General features: G+C 30.2%; 1 pseudogene; it reads left to right on the top strand.

Moving 5' to 3' along the window:
* The first annotated feature begins 2,977 nt into the window (after positions 1-2,977).
* LOC145249441 (protein dj-1beta pseudogene) lies at positions 2,978-3,701 on the top strand (annotated as a pseudogene).
* The last annotated feature ends 2,624 nt before the right edge of the window (positions 3,702-6,325 follow it).

Raw genomic sequence — 6,325 nt, forward strand, 5'->3', positions numbered from 1 at the left:
GTTAAAAAAATTAGGTTACATATTAAACTATTAGAGATGAGAATTCTTTGTTTGCCAAAAGTGCGTGCACGTTAGGAACCACACGTTTGGCGTCATACACTAAGGAGTATTCTCAATATATGAATCGAAGGTTGAAAGTGGATGAGGATCAGATAATCGGAGAAGTTAACACACAGTGATACCCAGTTAGAGAGGGGAAGCTCTTTAGAGGCGGGAGGACGAAGAGTAGACTATGGAGTCGAAAATGTTTGAATTCCTGACATCACCAATCGGTCGGTTGAAGAATAAAGACATCATATATATATATATATATATATATATATATATATATATATATATATATATATATATATATATATATATTGTAAGTGTTGTCTTCGCGTCGTCTTTACAACTGAAAAGGGTAAATATGTTTTTTTTTATAATAATCTATGAACGAACTCTTGCATAACCCCCTTACAAGTAATGTTACTCCTTCATCATCAGTAAGGTACTTTCCCTCTATACGTGTTAAGTACTGTTGCATCAATATCTTTCAGTCCCTATTAATATGAAGTCCCCAAGAATCATCCAACTCTGTTATAAATGTCTTCATTATTATGATTCCAGTCGTCATGATGTAGAAAGAACTGTTATAAATGTCTTCCCCAAAAGAATCGTCATAGTCGTCGTGTGTGTGATCTACATAAATGTCATTATCATCCCAGTTCCGTTATAAACGTAGCCGATATAAACACGTCGTATTTTTCAATATGCACCCGACTCACAACATAATTACGTATACAATGGCATCAACTTAGTGGATAGGAGATGCTATAATGTAAAGTATATGAATGCATACTGTTGCGACATCTGCGCTGGTGCATCTATCACAAATCTAACCTTTTTAGTAAGGTCCAAAAACAGTTTAATAAGACCTAATTTATGAACCCAGCTTTATCCCCTGGCTCGTATGCAATGTGCATCACTGCGCCTTTTTTATATATTTTCATGCCCTGATGAACTTGTAACACTTGTGTCCCCATGACGTACATATCCCCGACAAACCATAATATCACATCTCTTCACCCTTTATATCCTTAAATGGCAAAAACTTACAACTTTAATAGTTTCTTCCATCGATTTTTAGAATTGGCGAATTTGTATTACTGTACACCTAGATTTTAAAAAGTTGTCAAAAAACAAATATATAACCAATAAATGTTATCAAAGACAAGATAAGTTATTTTCTATATGTCTGGATAATTTTCTAGTGGTTTAAATAAATGTAACAGGCTTATTTATCTCTGTAAATATACAGTGTTTATCGATGTATTGGAAAATTAAAAATGGCGCCCGACATTCTCTTTGTACACTGTAAGTTAGGGAAAAGGAGTTAAAACATAATAAAAATCACTCGACAACAACTGTTAGAATCTGGCTCAATATATGTTGCCGTGACATAGGCTGGCATATAATCCGTGGGTTTTTAAACAGTATTTTATATATATGTATTTATATATTTATATATCTATATCTATCTATCTATCTACCGATATGTATATATATATATATATATATATATATATATATATATATATATATATATATATATATATATATATATATATAGTGGGGGGGTGATGGTGTAATATAAGCAAACAATGAGGTATTTGCAGCTCATCTTCCGATTTTCATATTTTTTAAAATTATGTCCAAACGCATTTTATTTCCCTTTCGTGGATTGTTTGTTGATAGTTTGTCCGATGAGTTAAGGTAAAAATAGATCCACTTTTGATAGAATATTAAAGTGAATAATTTTGTGCTGCAAAACGTATACTGTCAGGAATTGTAAGTATCGACTGAAATATAGGAATACATTGTAAGATGGTAGACATCATGACAGTTTCAATATAAACTTTTACATTCATTCATTATATGCTCTGTTATTACGTTGGGCTTCTTAAATAAGGAGGGGTCTATGTAAAAACGAGAATAGAAGTGAATAAAAATATGTCCATATATATATATATAAAATCTGAATTTCTCTGTGTGTGTGTATGTGTGTGTGTCTGGTCACGAATAGGCTCCTATATGGTTTACTATTTTAAAAACCTGTTTACATATAATGATAGAAGATGTATCGGGACACAGGAATCGGCATATTTGATCTGGCAGAAAAGTGGTTCATTAAAATTGTGGGGTCTGCGTTAGCGTCTGGTCCACAAAGTATCAAAATAAAAAAAATTAAAATAAAAAAAAACAACGTTTACAAGTGTTTTTGATATAGATGTACATGAGAATACTTTGATAAGTATGTTTTAACTTAAATAGGGATGAAATAATAAAATTGTGGGGGTATCGTTCGCGCCTGGCCTCCATAGAATGGAAATAGGCACACATTTTAATAAAGATTTTTCATATCTATCTGCGTAAGTATACTTTGATAATTATGTTTCAGTTTGAAGAAATATGGTATAATAAAATTATGGGGTGTTCGTTCGCACCTGATCTCCATAGAATGGAAATATGTCACACAATTTAACAACCTTTTTTTTTTATAGATACACAGAATACTGTGATGTGTTTCAATGTGAACAGGTATGGTATAATAAATTATGGAGTTATTTATTTTATTTTTACTTTCATCATATGTTGCTGTAGTGTTGATGCCTCCAAATTCGAAGCTATCTCTTTACAACCCTTCCTTTTCATAACCTATCATACTTTCATAAATCAGAGTCCATTTTCTGCAGGCTGTTTTTGAACCCAATCAACGACGGGCACTTTTGCTTGTATATATATATATATATATATATATATATATATATATATATATATATATATATATATATATATATATATATATATATTTTGTGTACAGAAAGTTGTTAGTTGAGACAGGTCATTGGTACCGTCGGTTTCAAGCCCGATAATAAGGCCCGTTTAAGGTATCCTTATCAAGCTCTCTTCAGCCAATATTCGTCGCGGTGCACATGCGCACTTCGCCTTATCGTTCGTGATTTGTCCTCCTGTTTGTCGTCTTAACTCTTCTCTTTCGTTCGGCCGCGTCTAAAACAAATATGCCGTCTGCACTGGTAATTCTTGCCGAGGGAGCAGAAGAGATAGAGGCTGTCATTACCATCGATGTCTTGAGAAGGGGTGGAATTAATGTGACAGTTGCTGGACTTATAGGCCCTGGTGAAGTGAAATGCAGCAGGGATGTTGTCATCAAGCCGGATAAGAGTCTTCAAGATGTGTTAGCCAATGAGTATGATGCTGTTATCATCCCTGGAGGTCTGATAGGATCCAGATCGATTGCAGATTCGTCTGATGTAAAAACTATCCTTGAAAAACAAGAGAAACGAGGTGCATACATTGCCGCTAATTGTGCAGGTCCAACTGCTTTATTGAAGATCGGCATTGCGAAAGGCAAAAAGCTGACATCTTATCCGTCGTTTAAGGATGAATTTTCTGGTAATTATCAATACATCGAAGAACGTGTTGTGGTGGATGACAAACTCATCACAAGTCGAGGAATTTGAATTTGCTTTGGCTATTGTCACTGCTTTGGCTGGTAAAGAAAAATCTGATTCCCTTGTACAACCTATGATTTTAAAAGAATGAAAATAACCACATATTCTAGTTTTTCTTTTTGAGACTTTTCCAAATGAAACCCAGAAAATCTGTTGCTTAAAAAAAAAAAAAAAAAAAAAAGGAAATCTGTGTGACATAACACTTAAATAAAAAATCTTCTGATCTTGAAAAGATCAGAAACTTTTTAAGGTGCAGAAAAGAGGAATGTAACATATGGTTTATGTATTAAAGTTTTGCAAACAAAAAAAAAAAAAAAAAAAAGACGAATATTGGCTGAAGAGAGCTTGATAAGGATACCTTAAACGGGCCTTATTATCGGGCTTGAAACCGACGGTACCAATGACCTGTCTCAACTAACAACTTTCTGTACACAAAATATAAGTACGCTCTTAAAATTTGGATTTTCCTTTTAATTGAGCACTCTGCTGGAATTCTTTTTCCAAAAAAAAAAAAAAAAAAACTAATCATATATATATATATATATATATATGTATATATATATTAACAGATATATGTATATATATATATATATACATATAAGTATATATATACATATATATACACACATATATATATATATATATAGTAATTAATGCTTGTTATATGTATATATCCATATAAGTATATATATATACATATATACACACACACACATATATATATATATGTATATATAGTAATTAATGCTTGTTAACACTATTTATTCTGTTGATAAGATCAATACTTGGTTGCACTTTTATTACACATCCAAGTATATATTAATGATTCCAATAATACTACAATTGGTAATTTTACTTGCAAATCGTTATAGATGCAGACACTATTACCTCAGATTAATGATTATAAAATGTATTGTCTGTGTTATGTTCAAATTGTGTATATTATGTATTATCGATCATTTTATCTCGTACAGTTATTGTACACAGATATATTCCGTTTATAATTGTTTTTTTTTAATTAGTATTCATTGTAATCAGTAATTTCTAACGTGGTATATTTCCATAGTATCTTAATTTAATTATATTATTTAAAGTTTCACGCACTTTTGTACTTCAACTGATCAAGCAATTTTCTCTGGAATGTTTACACCAATCCATTATTGAACGTATTGAACTAATAATTTATATTTAATCATCTATAGTAAATTATGTAAGCGTTACCCATCCGTAAAAATATGGCTTACATGAAATTATATTTCGGGTCACGTAGACCATTTTTCTATTTTGCCTAAACCAAGTATCATCATTAAGTTGCTGACTGCTAGTTTTAGAATAAATTTACTTATTTAGTTTATTCGTCCAGATTACATATATATGTATATATATATATATATATATATATATATATATATATATATATATATATATATATATATATTTGTGTACAGAAAGTTGTTAGTTGAGACAGGTCATTGGTACCGTCGGTTTCAAGCCCGATAATAAGGCCCGTTTAAGGTATCCTTATCGAGCTCTCTTCAGCCAATATTCGTCTATCTTATAACCGGAAGTGTGAAGTATATATACCTCGCGAGTCCACGTTCAAATCTCGTTTTGTTTAATCCCCCCCCTTTTTTTTTTTTTTTTTTTTTTTTATTTATCTATCTATCTATATATATATATATATATATATATATATATATATATATATATATATATATATATATATATATATATATATATATCGGGTAATGTAATACCTAATTTTCAACTTTGAATTATTTAAATTTAAGATCTAATTTCGAAAAATTTTTTTTTTTTTTTTTTTTTTTTTTTTTTTTTTTTTAATATATGAATCGATTTTAATTTGAACCCCATTTAATTTTAAAATCTCTTTCCTTATGTATAAAAACTTCAAAATCTGTATTGGTATCGGTTAAAAACTTAAAAATTCGTTTAATTATATCGAACATTTAAAAATTTCCAAAAATACGTTTAAAGTTTTAAAAAATATATTTTTAATTATATCGAATCACGTTTAAAAATTTCGAAATACGTTTAAAAATTATTTTTTAAAAACCCAAATCTTTCAAGGTTTGGGGAAGTGAGTATTTATCTATCCTAAGTGATTTCCCTAGTTTATTAACATTATTATATTTTTCTATAGTTTTAAATTCGAAATAGATTATAAATTACATTTATAAAATATTATATATATATATATATGACATTAATTAAAAATCTGTAATATAATTGCGATTAAAATCCAAGTTTACCGACTAATTATTTATGTATTTACAATTTTTTTTCCTTATATATATATATATATATATAAAAACAACATCTAAGTGTTGTTCTTTTCATTGATCCAATTTATTAGGAGACCCTTCCTTCTATGTATGCAACTTTTCAAAGCTTCACTCCTCACATTTAAACATTTTATTTTTGGGTCATGAATGGACCGGAGGATGTAGTACTTCTCTGCGTTACAGAGTGAGCATTGACTTAATTCCGGGACGTAGGCTGGTCTATGCTCTATTTTTCTCCATTTTATGGAAAAGGGTGTATTTTTTTCTTTAAGCTCCCACACGCGGGTAGCTAATGCTGTATTCATCCTTGTTTTAGCTCTAAAGGAGCTCATATGTGCATAATACCTTTGTTTAAATTGGCCTTTTGTCATACCTATATATATTTCCGGTATATTTGTGGATTGTTCCGTTACTGTGGCCTCATAGACAAGGGATTCAGCTTTACAATTACCCTCCAATGGACAGCTATTTTTGGTCCTGCAAGAGCAGCCTGCGTTATCTATC

The sequence above is a fragment of the Euprymna scolopes genome, chromosome 28 (assembly GCF_053919585.1).
Source record: "Euprymna scolopes isolate OS-2025 chromosome 28, ASM5391958v1, whole genome shotgun sequence".
In the NCBI taxonomy this organism is placed as follows: Eukaryota; Metazoa; Mollusca; class Cephalopoda; order Sepiida; family Sepiolidae; genus Euprymna; species Euprymna scolopes.